Source organism: Xenopus tropicalis, chromosome 3 (assembly GCF_000004195.4).
Source record: "Xenopus tropicalis strain Nigerian chromosome 3, UCB_Xtro_10.0, whole genome shotgun sequence".
NCBI lineage: Eukaryota > Metazoa > Chordata > Amphibia > Anura > Pipidae > Xenopus > Xenopus tropicalis.
The window spans coordinates 16,808,385-16,822,710 of record NC_030679.2 but is presented as its reverse complement, the minus strand read 5'-3'; the positions used below and the strand labels follow the sequence as shown (position 1 = coordinate 16,822,710).

Genomic DNA, 14,326 nt, shown 5'->3' with positions numbered 1-14,326 from the left:
GTGTGTGTGTGTGTATATATATATATATATATATATATATATATATATATATATATATATATATACACATACAGACAGGGTACCGCACACAAAGGGACTTTGTAGAAAAAACAAAATTATTTATTGAAAAAATCCGACGTTTCGAGCACCAAACTGTGCTCTTCCTCAGGGTTTGTCCCTGAGGAAGAGCACAGTTTGGTGCTCGAAACGTCGGATTTTTTCAATAAATAATTTTGTTTTTTCTACAAAGTCCCTTTGTGTGCGGTACCCTGTCTGTATGTATGTATATATATATATATATATATATATATATATTTATATTATATTTTGCACTAAATCTGGTAATTGGCCAAATGCTATCACTTGTAGAATTCAGATTTGTCTGGAAGAACTCGGCCAAAACAAATCCCCAGACTCTCATAGCACTATAATCTCCGACAAAACATGACTTCTCTTTTCTTTGGGGGGAAAAAAACTGATTTTCTTTCTCACATTTGAATATGCGGATTATGGTTTAGTTTGTGATTCAGTGTAATCTTTTGTGAAGTATTCAATATTCAGCTTTATCCAAAAACAATGGATTCTGTACATCCCTGATACTTTATATTAAAAAAAAAAAAAAAAGATATCAGACCCCTTAATTGGAAGGAGCATGTTTTGATTAGATTTAAATGTTTAAATTTGTGTGCAGGTTTCACTCTTAAGATCTCTGGAACAAAGTCAAAGACCATGTTGGTTTGTACAGATTTAATACTACGTTGCACAAACCTGTTATCCAGAAAGCTCTGAATTATGAAAGGGCCATGATTTCCCTTTTCTCTGTAATAAAAACAGTACCTCGTACTTGATCCTAACTAAGATATAATTGAATCTTTTTTTGGAGGCAAGTCTATCGTCTTTATTCATATTGTCTTTAATGTTGAATTTATTTTTTTTTTAGTAGACTTGAGGTATCCATACCTCAACTCTACTAAAAAAAAAATTCAACATTAGAGAAAGACCCTTTATCTGGAAAACCCCCGGTCTCAAGAATTCTGGATTATAGGTCCCATACCTGTAGTAAATTGTGAAAAACTAAATCTATGCAGGATGTTGTCACTTTGTAGATCAAAATTAATAAATTGAAATACTGGGCAGCAAACCGGGAAATGAAGTTCAACGTTGCAAGGTTATGCACTTTGTTTGAAATAATGTAAATGCAAGTTAAGCTGTCCATACATGTTAAGATTTTTTTAAAAGATCTTTTCCTTATTGAAGGACCAAGCTTATCCTGAAATGATCATTTAAAAGTACGATTTGTCCAACAAAAATGACCATTTCAAGCGATATCTAGTTGAAGTTAGGAAAACTACCTGCTTGGACAATGGGCAAATTTCATTGTTTAACAACAAGTGTTCAAACCTGCCCAAACAATTTCCTGACTGGTGTCTGATGAAAAATGCTAGATGCACAATTGTTTAGCACTCGTTAACCTTACGATAATTGTCAGATTGTACTGAAATTTGTTGTTCTATAGCAGGGGTGTCGAACTCAATCAGAGAAGGGGCCAAAATCTAAAATCCAGCCTAAATCGCGGGCTGAATGGTTTACTGAACAGTCATAAACTGACAACGTTAACCAGAAATGTGAATTTAAAATGAGTGGAACAATCTTTTCCTTAACAGTGCTGTTAACCAACTCACATGCTATCAAGCAAAACAGTAATATTGGAATGTACCTAAAATGCTCATTGTTTTGTTTTCTGGCTAGATGTCTGACACCGTTTTCCCCGGATCAATGAGTCCATGTTCGGTTTTATTTCTTGGGCTGTAGCAACCCGCAAAACAGCATGGAGGTTGTCATCGGTAATGCGTGATCTGTGCTTGGTTTTTGTTCAGATTCATTATTGAAAACATCTGTTCACAAAGATAGGTGCTCCCGAACATGGATAGAATACGGGCAGCATGAAGTCGGAGCTCTGGCATTGAGTCAGGGGGCAGTAGAGGGTAGAAGTCCTCAATTTCAACATCCTGAAACCTTGATTTCAGGCCACTGTCAGACTGAAGCTCAATTATCTCCATCTGAAGGTGATGGGGCACATTGTTGACATCAACTGTAAAAGGATTGGCAAAGATGTCAAAGCCTGAGTGCTGTGTTCTAAAGTCAGAGAAGCGCCGCTCAAATTCACTTAGTAAACGGCTAACTTTGGTAGCCAGCCGACTGCAAGGAAAAGTACCAGAAATAGTGGTTGAGATACTCAAACAAACGGGAAAGTGGGCAAGATTGTCCTGTTCCAGTTGGGACTTCCATAGTTGAAGTTTACGCTGGAATGCTGTGATCATGTCAGACAACTTCGTGATGACTTGTTTGCGTCCCTGCAGCTTCAGATTTAGTTGGGCGAGATGCTCGCATATGTCACACATCATAGCAAAATCACATAGCCAGACGGGATCCGACAGTTCAGGCAAGGGCTTTCCTTTACTTTCCATGAAAAGAGCAATTTCTTCTCTGAGCTCAAAAAATCTTTTGAGGACTGCGCTCTTGCTCAGCCATCTTACTTCTGTGTGGTATGGCACGTCTCCATGCTCTGCACCCACCTCCTGTAAAAACTGCTGGAACTGGCGATGATTCAGGCCATGTGCCCTTATAAAGTTAATAGTTTTAATGACTGTGGTCATTATGTCATTCATGTCCAGAACTTTTCCACACATAGCCTCTTGGTGGATAATGCAATGATAAGTAATCAAGGGTGTGTGGCAGTGACTTTTTTGCATTCTTTCCTTCATTAGTCCAACCAAGCCTTTCTTTTCTCCGCACATTGAAGGTGCGCCATTAGTAGTTAGCCCCACCAACTTTTCCCAGGGTAATTTAAAATTATTTATAGATTTCTCCACAGCCTCAAATATATCTCTACCAGTCGTCGTCCCATGCATGGCAGATACATCCAAAAGTTCCTCAGTGACAGAGAGGTCGGTCTTCGTAGCACGTATAAAGATGGACAGCTGCGCTGTACCAGTGTTGTCTGTGCTTTCATCGATAGCAAGTGAAAAAGCGAGATAACTGCATGCCTGTTCGGCCAGCTGTGATGATAGATTTCCTGAGAGTTCTTGAACTCTGTCTGCAATGGTGTTTCTTGACAAACTGACATTTTGAAAACTCTGTATCTGGTCTGGGCATACTTGCTCACACACTTTTAGCATGCATTGCTTCAAAAAGGCACCCTCTGAAAAACACCTTGAAGTACGGGCAATTTCTTCAGCCACTATAAAGCTTGCTTTCACTGCAGCATCATTTTTTGCTGAAGCCTTTGTAAACATTTGCTGCTGTGATTGTAGTTTGCCTTTTAGTTCTTTAACAATTTTATGCTTTTCTTCCAAAGTATATTTGCCATACTTAACATTATGTTTTGTGTCAAAATGACGACGTATATTGTACTCTTTCATCACCGACACTGTCTCATAACACAATATACACACTGGTTTGCCCTCTCTAAGCACAAACATGTATTCATTTTCCCATTTGTCATTTAATTGTCTGCCTTCACCGTCAACTTTTCTTTTCCTGGACATTTTGGGATCAATATTGGCAGTAAAAGATGTAGTTTATTGGAAATCTGTGTTAGAAGGAAAAAGTTGAAAACTGCACAGGGATAGCTTGATTTGGCAGATGGAGTCAGTCAATAAATGCCTGGCTGGGTACAGATAGCAGATTCTGATTTTTATGCCTGCACTTTATGCCAGGAACTGGCAGCTTCTGCTGTGTATTTTTTAGCACACGCTCTGCTGTGTACTTTTTAGCACACGCTCTCCTTTGTATTTTTTAGCACACCCTCTCCTGTGTACTTTTTAGCACACACTCTCCTTTGTATTTTTTAGCACACCCTCTCCTGTGTACTTTTTAGCACACGCTCTCCTGTGTACTTTTTAGCACACGCTCTCCTTTGTATTTTTTAGCACACCCTCTCCTGTGTACTTTTTAGCACACGCTCTCCTGTGTATTTTTTAGCACACCTTCTCCTGTGTACTTTTTAGCACACACTCTCCTTTGTATTTTTTAGCACACCCTCTCCTGTGTACTTTTTAGCACACACTCTCCTTTGTATTTTTTAGCACACCTTCTCCTGTGTACTTTTTAGCACAAGCTGTGTACTTTTTAGCATACGGCCATACGCTCTCCTGTGTTTTTTTTAACACAACTCGCCTCCTGAATCTTTCCTGACTTGTGGCTTGTGATCCGTCCGTACTTGCTATCTAGTTTAACACAACTCGCCTCCTGAATCTTTCCTGACTTGTGGCTTGTGATCCGTCCGTACTTGCTATCTATTACGCATGCGTAATAGATAGCAAGTACGGCCGGCTATGCCATATAATGATTCTACTATGGCCGGCCGTACTTGCTATCTAATACGCATGCGCATAGATTCTATGCGCATGCGTAATAGATTGCAAGTACGGCCGGCTATTCCATTGATGATTCTACTATGCCATAGCCGGACGTACTTGCTATCTAATACGCATGCGCATAGATTCTATGCGCATGCGTAATAGATAGCAAGTGCGGCCGGCGAGATCGGTGCGGGCCACATTGCAAGGCCTGGCGGGCCGGATTTGGCCCGCGGGCCTTGTGTCTGACACCTATGTTCTATAGGGAGAAATCTTAAGGTCTATGGCCAGCTTTATATGCCTAATGGTGGTGTGTTGGGGGGCATCTCTAGTTGAGACAGATGTTCAGTTTTCCCTCATTTACACCATTTTTGTGTTCTTGCCAATATATGAAGCATATTACTTTTCCCAGATTTTAAACAAAATACCCTGTTTATAGGGGAGAGAGGGAATGAGCAAATAGAAACCTAAAACCATTTTCCCGTTAGACATATTTTTTGTGCTTAAGGTTTAGCAAAGGGTATTTAGGTTTATACTGCAGTGTTTGTGACGGTTTTACACTGGAATGGACTCTATACTGATACTGCAGACTTATCCTTCTGGCCAATATAAAATAGAAATGGCACCAGGCCTGTAATACAGTTAGAGACATGCACCTTCCCCTTTTATTTTATAGAAATTGATCTTCAAAGTAGATGATACAATAACATAATTATTGCGGCATAACACATAATTGCCAATGGTCTCCCCTGTGTTATATACTGCATGTCAAAAATTTGCCTAAAATGTATATGACTTTAAACATTGTGGGAAGAAGGATACATCTGTTGTTGCATTGCTGGTTATAGGCAATGGTAAGCATGATTTTAAAGGCACAGTAATACCGAAAAATGAAAGCGTTTTAAAGTAATTAAAATGTTGGCCTGCACTGGTAAAAGTTGTTTGCTTCAGCAACACCAATTAACGTTTATATAAATAAGCTGCTGTGTAGCCACAGGGGCAGCCATTCAAGATGGAAAGAAGGCACAGGTTAACAGATAATGTAATGGGGCTTTATCGGTTATCTTTGTGCCTGGGCCTCTTTTTTCAGCTTGAATGGCTGCCCCCGTGGCTACACAGCAGCTTTGGTTATATAAACTATAATAGCCTTTCTGAGGCAAACACCCCAGTTGTAAAAGTGCAGGGCAACAGTACATTGTATTGTAATTACTTTATTGATTTATATTAATTTTTAGTGTCTGTTCCTTTAACGCTTTATATGTATTGCTATCTGCAGCTGAAAAGTCTCCCTCTTTAAATTTTTATTTTTTAATTGAAGATTCTAAAGTAGCAGATGGAGTAGCCTAGTTTGAAAGGCCTACACTTAAGTGTGATATTTGAACTAAAATATTTAGCTATTTGGCCTCTCACACTATACCAGGGTTAGTTTTTTTTATGATAAAATTCTAAACCTAAAAGATTAAAAAGCTGCAAGCCAAATCTACAGCCTGAAGAGTGACTGGCATTTTCTGAATAGCCATTTTTTTGTGAAACTTGCTTGCATACATGGGTCTTGCACATAGTTTCTGGCTTTAATAGAATTCTAAAACTGCAACATTTGAAGGTTAATACCTTTTTGTAATATAAATTGTATCCCCCAGTAATGCTTCAGACTGACTTGTGACAATGAGAAAATAAGTGGAGAATTCTTATTATGTTGGTCTCAAAATATAACTAGAAATCAGAGCAGAGTATGTTGTCCTTGTTTAGTTTGCAGCTCTGTTTTGTTACTGTGTATAACAGTGCAGTTGTCCCTTACTAGAAAATGAAGACAATTCAAAATTTTGATAAACACTTAATTGTATAAATGTGTTGCATACAAATTTGGAGTGTTTGTCCCTATAAATATTTAACATTATTGCTTAAATAAGCACAATTTTTTATGATTTTATCCCGATCATTAATGTCTTTTGTAAACCCATCAGCCCACTGACCTATGTAAAATGTTGCTGCAAAGGTACACGGGCTACCTAAAAATAATGCTGCTATTTGGTGGGTAGGACTTGTAGGGTAGGGGTTAGGGTTGCAGGTCCAAAGAAGACTTTTCTGCCTTTCACTACTCTGCCCTTTGCCTCTTCAGATGTTGCCACTTAATGGTGGTTTAGTTGAAGAAAAAGCATAAGTCGCAAATATATGTGAGGGTGAGAGTCGACCCATTTTGACCTCCTCCCAGTTTCTACTACAAGGTCCGGCAAATATAACAAAACAGTTCCTCATGATGTAGCTTGTATGAGGCCTATTTATCATGTTGTGTAAAATCATTAACGCCAAAAAATTTGCAGATTTATCAAGGTGTGTATTTTACGTTGCCGGATTTGATGCTATTATTTTACCACTACAGCCCTTATGTAATCCATTAAAATCAATGGAAAATAATAAGTGACAAACTCCAGTGTAAGTTGCTGTGTAAAAATGGCAGAAAAACCTATGATGGATAAATATTGTGTTTTCACATTGTGGCTGCTTCCTTTTGCACTGGGTTTCTACACAGAGGTATACATCTTAAAGTGTGGCTTTATGTGCTGTATTTGGTTGCTTTTTTTTTTTTTCTTGCATAGCATGATATTGGTCCCATATATTTTTGTAATGGTGGATGTTGAAAAACCACGCACCACACATTTAAAGTTCTCACAAGCACATGGAAGCCAAATATTTTTTTAAAACTTGCTGGACTTTGGTTAATTTTTGAGAATATTAGTTTGAATCTTTATCCACTTGGACCCTACAGCAAGAGCTTGAGTGATAATGACTAACTAAAACCTGTAACTTACTAATGAACTCTAACAAATAAGACATTACAAGTTTGTGGAGGTTGGGATACCGATCTTGCTTTCTGGGCAGTTGGAAACTGTAGTTCCCGTTCCCATGGTATCCGCTTTAAAGGTGTAGAAAATGTTTATTTCCCCTATTATTTCTAAGAACATGTTAAGGAACAGTGCAATGTATACAAGTTTGCGGTCACCCTTTATAGCTTTTCCTTTAATTGACATATCAATATGTCTTCATACCCCCTCCATCTAACACCACTCTCGTATATATTCTGCTTTTTCCTATTCCCAAGCAGTAAGTATGGTAAGGGAGCAAAACTGAAACATGGTCTTGTTGGGGTCAGATCTGCTCTTCCTGTGGGAGGGAGTTCCAAGTCAATGTGTGTTACACATTATGATTATTAGCTGCTGACCCATGCTAGACCTTTACATCATGTGAAGTAACCATCTTAAATGGGGTCAATTTTGCATCTTTGCATTTATATCAAGCATGCCTAGAACACATGGGTGCCTTCAAGAAAAGCTGGTCCTTGAAGCTGCTCTGTTTGTCTGGAATCACTCATACTGTGTGCCTAGAAGAGGAAACTCCCTCAAATGACAAGGAAAGTCAGATTCGCTGAGCGTGCCTAACATTGGAACTATTACTTTGCATTATAACCAAGCATAAATATATGAATCAAATATTAAAAGCAGGTAAAAGACAGAAGGAGAGGATTGCTTACAATCCAAGTGTATTCAGCTACTCAATACAATTACATGTAAGGTGTTTACACATACTGCTTAGAGAATTATAATTGGCTTATACTCGAGAATCACCATCGGCTTATACTTGAGTCGGGGTGCCATGGGTCCCTCCAGGCCAGCACCCTCTGTCCTTTGTGTGCAAATTAGGCCACCCACAACCAGATGCTCCTGTGCCCTGGGCCGCTCCCAAATTCATCTTCATCTACCATCCTCGCCTGTCCCATACTGCACTAGACATTGCACTTTATATTCTATATAAACTATATATATATAGTTTTGAAGGACTTTAACTCTGTGTTTTAGCTTGATTGCTGATTGAGCTGAGGGGGTAGTACTCTTAAGGTTTCATTGTTGATACCATATTGTTTTTGTTGACCCTCTTCTCCACTTACAGAGCTAGTTTACTGTTTTTCTTTGAAATAAATATTGAAAAACATATACCCCACTGATGCCTTATTTAATGTAATTTTATTGGTATTTATTTTGATTATTGAAACTTAGCAATAGCTGCTGCAGTTGCCACACTAGGCTTATACTCGAGTCAATAAGTTTTCCAGTTTTCTTAGGTAAAATTAGGTACCTCGCCTTATATTCGGATCGGCTTATACTAGAATATATATGGTATTTGTTAAGCAGAATGCCATCTCCCATTGTTTTAAATGCAGGGGTGGGTGCTACATATGCTCTCTAGGGAAAACAAACTAAAAATGACTTGTGTTTTCTTTGCTGGAATGTTACTCCATGCTGGTCAGGCTTCTTAAGTGAAGAAAAGGGAAGATTGTATCATACTTACCGTGATTTTCCTTTCCTGGCCACTCCATGTCAACACTTTCTGGGATAGCCCCTCCCCTCTGCTCCCATCAGAAGGATCCTCCCCAAAGCTTTAAATGCCCACCCCCTCCGCTCCAGCATCTAGTAATGAGCTTCTAGAAACTACCAAGAAAGGGTGGGAATCTTGACATGGAGTAGCCAGGAAAGGAAAATCAAAGTATGATACAATTTTCCCTGGCCACTCCATGTCAGCACTTTCTGGGACATAGCAAACTAATATCCCTAATTAAAAGTTCCACAAAGGAAGGAAGTCTGGATCTTAGAATATGAATCTATTCCAGACACATCCCAAACCAAGAGAACCCCACCATGGGGTGTAGAAACAAATACTTGGTATAGACCTATGAACTCTCTCTTCCCAGGAATCTGGACTGAAATAAAAGAGGAATGAGCTGTGTGAATAGCCAGAAAAAGGACTAGAACTCTATAAAGGCAAAGCCCACACCAAGTAATGACACAGAGTGTGCAACGCACATCTGGGGGGAAAAGGACTAAATACTTTACCATTAAGGAAGAGGATAGCAACTGACCAGAAGGCTTTCCCACTTCCACTACTTACCAGCACACCTGTAATAACGTGCTCTCCCAGCAATCACTGGAACTACTGGAACAGCTACAGTAGTAAACACCTGAGGAAGAGACTTAGCGGGGGAAGAAAACACAGTCAACATTTTACATGTACAGGACAAGCTATTGCAGGTTGGATTGGATTGGATCTATAACCTATGGCACATTTGCATGTTCTAAAATAAGGGCACCAAACAGGAAATGAAAATACTGATAGTAAAAGGATTAAATCTAGTTAAGGGGAAATAAAGTAATCCACCTATTGATTTAAAAGGAAACTGACCCCTACTAACCGTATCACAAGCCCATAGGCAACTTAGCCCATGGGTCTGTCCCATTATCGTCTTGGCCTCCTGATGGTCCAAGCACCCTTCTAGGATTCTAAATGTGACCGTTGTTAATAGGTGCCCTCTGAACCTAAACTCAGTCAGCTAACTGGCCCCCCGTATGTACCTGACCAAGGATACTGGACAGGCCTATCCTAGTGTCTAACAGCAAGGCCTGAAAATGATGAACCAGTCATGCCCATAGTTGCCTATACAGATTACTATATCTGTAGTCACATATACCAAAAGTTCTTTAAACCAATGCACCCACTGAATACTGGACTAAGAAATGGTGTCCAGAGCTTGTTCAGGCTTCTAGTATAATGCCCTGCCATATGGATAACTATGGCAACCTACCAGGCATTGTGAGCCACTCCTTGTTCCTTGATGTATCTGCCAGATCAGAAGTCACGCAGTGACTGTGCAAAGTTTGTGAACCCTGGCATCAAACCAATAAAATTCAATAGGTGAAATCTGATTGGCTGTTGGTGGCCCCGCCCACTTTTTCAAAACTAAAACTGCAGTCCCCTAGTGAGCAACTGTGAAAAGTTTGGGGACCCTGGTGTTAATACTGTGAGAAAGGCAGCAGGTTGAATTTCCCCATTTAGAGTCAATAGGTAAAATCTGATTGGCTGTTGGTGGCTCCGCCCACTTACAAAAAATACAAAAAACCTTAAATGCGTAGTCACCCAGTGTATGACCAGTTTGGGAAACCTGGCAACAAACCAATAAAAATCAATAGGGGAAATCTGATTGGTTTTTGGTGGCTCCGCCCACTTTTCAAAACTAAAGCTGCAGTCCCCTAGTGACCAACTGTGAAAAGTTTGGGGACCCTGGTGTTATTACTATGAGAATGGCAGCAGGCTGAATTTCCCCATTGAAAGTCAATAGGTAAACTCTGATTGGCTGTTGATGGCTCCGCCCAAATTTTATTCTCTTGAACCACAGTTACCTGGTGCCTAACCATGCAAAGTTTGGGGACCCTGGTGTTATTACTGTGAGAATGGCAGCAGGTTGGATTCCCATTAAGTCAATAGGTAAAATCTGATTGGCTGTTCACTTAGGCATTCAACAATCATCATATTTTCATTCAGGCTGACCCCATGACTATATGATTCAAGTTTGGGGAGTGTCGCCTCAAAGCTGAAAGATTGGCAGCAGTTTCAATTTCCCCATTAAAGTCAATGGGTGAAATTTGATTGGCTGTTGTTGGCCCCACCCCTCAGAAAAGTCACAGCACCCCATTCCCGAATAAGCCGCACGGTTTGACACCTCATTCATGGGTCTACGACAAACTAGTTATTTGCCAAAATCCCCATTATTAGTCAATGGGGCAAATTTCGGGAACTCTCTTGCCCCGGGGGTAACACTTATACACCCTTGTACGGGGTAATCTTCTGACACAGGTTGCAAACCTCTTCAAATGTGGTAAATTTCACGTTTCTAAAAAATTCCCTCTCTGCGCTACAATCCGTCAAAGTTGGCCTCAATGTTAAGTCAATGGGATTTTTGGGCCGGTTAATTGCCCCTTGCAAATTAACTGCCCACCCCTCAGAAAAGTCATAGCACCCCATTCCCGAATAAGCCGCACGGTTTCACACCTCATTCATGGGTCTATGACAAACGTTGGTTAATTGCCCCCTGCTGGGGCAATTAACCGCCCACCCCCGAGTAAAGTCATAGCACCTCATTCCCGAATAAGCCGCACGGTTTGACACCTCATTCATGGGTCTACGACAAACGGTGCCCTGCTGGGGCAATTAACTGCCCACCACTCAAAAAAGTCGTAGCACTCCATTCCCGAATAAGCCGCACGGTTTGACACCTCATTCATGGGTCTACGACAAACTAGTTATTCGCCAAAATCCCCATTATAAGTCAATAGGGTACATTTGGGGACCTCTCTTGCCCCGGGGGTAAAACTTATACCCTTGTGCAGGGTATCTTCTGACACAGGTTGCAAACCTCTTCAAATGTGGTAAATTTCACGTTTCTAAATAATTCCCTCTCTGTGCTACAATCCGTCAAAGTTGGCCTCAATGTTAAGTCTATAGGATTTTTGGGCCGGTTAATTGCCCCCTGCAGGGGCAATTAACCGCCAACCCCTTAGAAAAGTCATAGCACCCCATTCCCGAATAGGCCGCATGATTTGACACCTCACCTATGGGTCTACGACAAATGGTGGTTAATTGCCCCCTGCTGGGGCAATTAACTGCCCACCCCTCAGAAAAGGCATAGCACCCCATTCCCGAAAAAGCCGCACGGTTTGACACCTCATTCATGGGTCTACGCCAAATGGTGGTTAATTGCCCCTGCTGGGGCAATTAACCTCCAACCCCTCAGAAAAGGCATAGCACCCCATTCCCGAATAAGCCGCACAGTTTGACACCTCATTCATGGGTATATGACAAACGGTGGTTAATTGCCCCCTGCTGGGGCAATTAACCTCCAACCCCTCAGAAAAGGCATAGCACCCCAATCCCGAATAAGCTGCATGGTTTGACACCTCATTCATGGGTCTACGACAAACGGTGGTTAACTGCCCACCCCTCAGAAAAGGCATAGCACCCCATTCCCGAATAAACCGCACTTTTTGACACCTCATTCATGGGTCTACGACAAACAGTGGTTAATTGCCCCCTGCTGGGGCAATTAACCTCCAACCCCTCAGAAAAGGCATAGCACCCCAATCCCGAATAAGCCGCACAGTTTGACACCTCATTCATGGGTCTATGACAAACGGTGGTTAATTGCCCCCTGCTGGGGCAATTAACCAACAGCCCCTCAGAAAAGGCATTGCACCCCAATCCCGAATAAGCCGCATGGTTTGACAGCTCATTCATGGGTCTATGACAAACGGTGGTTAATTGCCCCCTGCTGGCATAGCATAGCACCCCATTCCCGAATAAGCCGCACAGTTTGACACCTCATTCATGGGTCTATGACAAACGGTGGTTAATTGCCCCCTGCTGGGGCAATTAACCTCCAACCCCTCAGAAAAGGCATAGCACCCCATTCCCGAATAAGCCGCACAGTTTGACACCTCATTCATGGGTCTATGACAAATGGTGGTTAATTGCCCCCTGCTGGGGCAATTAACCTCCAACCCCTCAGAAAAGGCATTGCACCCCAATCCCGAATAAGCTGCATGATTTGACACCTCATTCATGGGTCTACGACAAACGGTGGTTAATTGCCCCCTGCTGGAGCAATTAACTGCCCACCCCTCACAAAAGTCACAGCACCCCATTATCGATTAAGCCGCATGGTTTGACACCTCATTCATGGGTCTATGACAAACGGTGGTTAATTGCCCCCTGCTGGGGCAATTAACTGCCCACCCCTCAGAAAAGGCATAGCACCCCATTCCCGAATAGGCCGCATGATTTGACACCTCACTCATGGGTCTACGACAAACGGTGGTTAATTGCCCCCTGCTGGGGCAATTAACTGCCCACCCCTCAGAAAAGGCATAGCACCCCATTCCCGAATAAGCCGCACGGTTTGACACCTCATTCATGGGTCTACGACAAATGGTGGTTAATTTCCCCCTGCTGGGGCAATTAACCTCCAACCCCTCAGAAAAGGCATAGCACCCAAATCCCGAATAAGCCGCACAGTTTGACACCTCATTCATGGGTCTATGACAAACGGTGTTTAATTGCCCCCTGCTGGGGCAATTAACCTCCAACCCCTCAGAAAAGGCATTGCACCCCAATCCCGAATAAGCTGCATGATTTGACACCTCATTCATGGGTCTACGACAAACGGTGGTTAATTGCCCCCTGCTGGAGCAATTAACTGCCCACCCCTCACAAAAGTCACAGCACCCCATTATCGATTAAGCCGCATGGTTTGACACCTCATTCATGGGTCTATGACAAACGGTGGTTAATTACCCCCTGCTGGGGCAATTAACCGCCCACTCCTCAGAAAGTCATACCACCCCATTCCCAAATAAGCCGCACGGTTTGACACCTCATTCATGAGTCTACGACAAACTGTGGTTAATTGCCCCCTGCTGGGGCAATTAAACGCCCACCCCTGCTGGGGCAATTAACCTCCAACCCCTCAGAAAAGGCATAGCCCCCCATTCCCGAATAAGCCGCACAGTTTGACACCTCATTCATGGGTCTACGACAAACGGGGGTTAAGTGCCCCCTGCTGGGGCAATTAACTGCCCACTCCTCAGAAAGTCATACCACCCCATTCCCGAATAAGCGGCACGGTTTGACACCTCATTCATGGGTCTACGACAAACTGTGGTTAATTGCCCCCTGCTGGGGCAATTAAACGCCCACCCCTGCTGGGGCAATTAACCTCCAACCCCTCAGAAAAGGCATAGCACCCCATTCCCGAATAAGCCGCATGGTTTGACACCTCATTCATGGGTCTACGACGAACTAGTTATTTACCAAAATCCCCATTATAAGTCAATGGGGCAAATTTGGGGACCTCTCTTGCCCCGGGGGTAAAACTTATACCCTTGTGCGGGGTATCTTCTGACACAGGTTGCAAAACTCTTCAAATGTGGTAAATTTCACGTTTCTAAAAAATTCCCTCTCTGCGCTACAATCCGTCCGGTGGTTAATTGCCCCCTGCTGGGGCAATTAACTGCCCACCCCTCAGAAAAGGCATAGCACCCCATTCCCGAATAAGCCACACGGTTTGACACCTCATTCATGGGTCT

The 14,326-nt window shown here is 42.1% G+C and overlaps 1 pseudogene; it reads right to left on the bottom strand.

Moving 5' to 3' along the window:
* Positions 1–1,726: 1,726 nt before the first annotated feature.
* LOC105946799 lies at positions 1,727–3,548 on the bottom strand (annotated as a pseudogene).
* Positions 3,549–14,326: the final 10,778 nt, after the last annotated feature.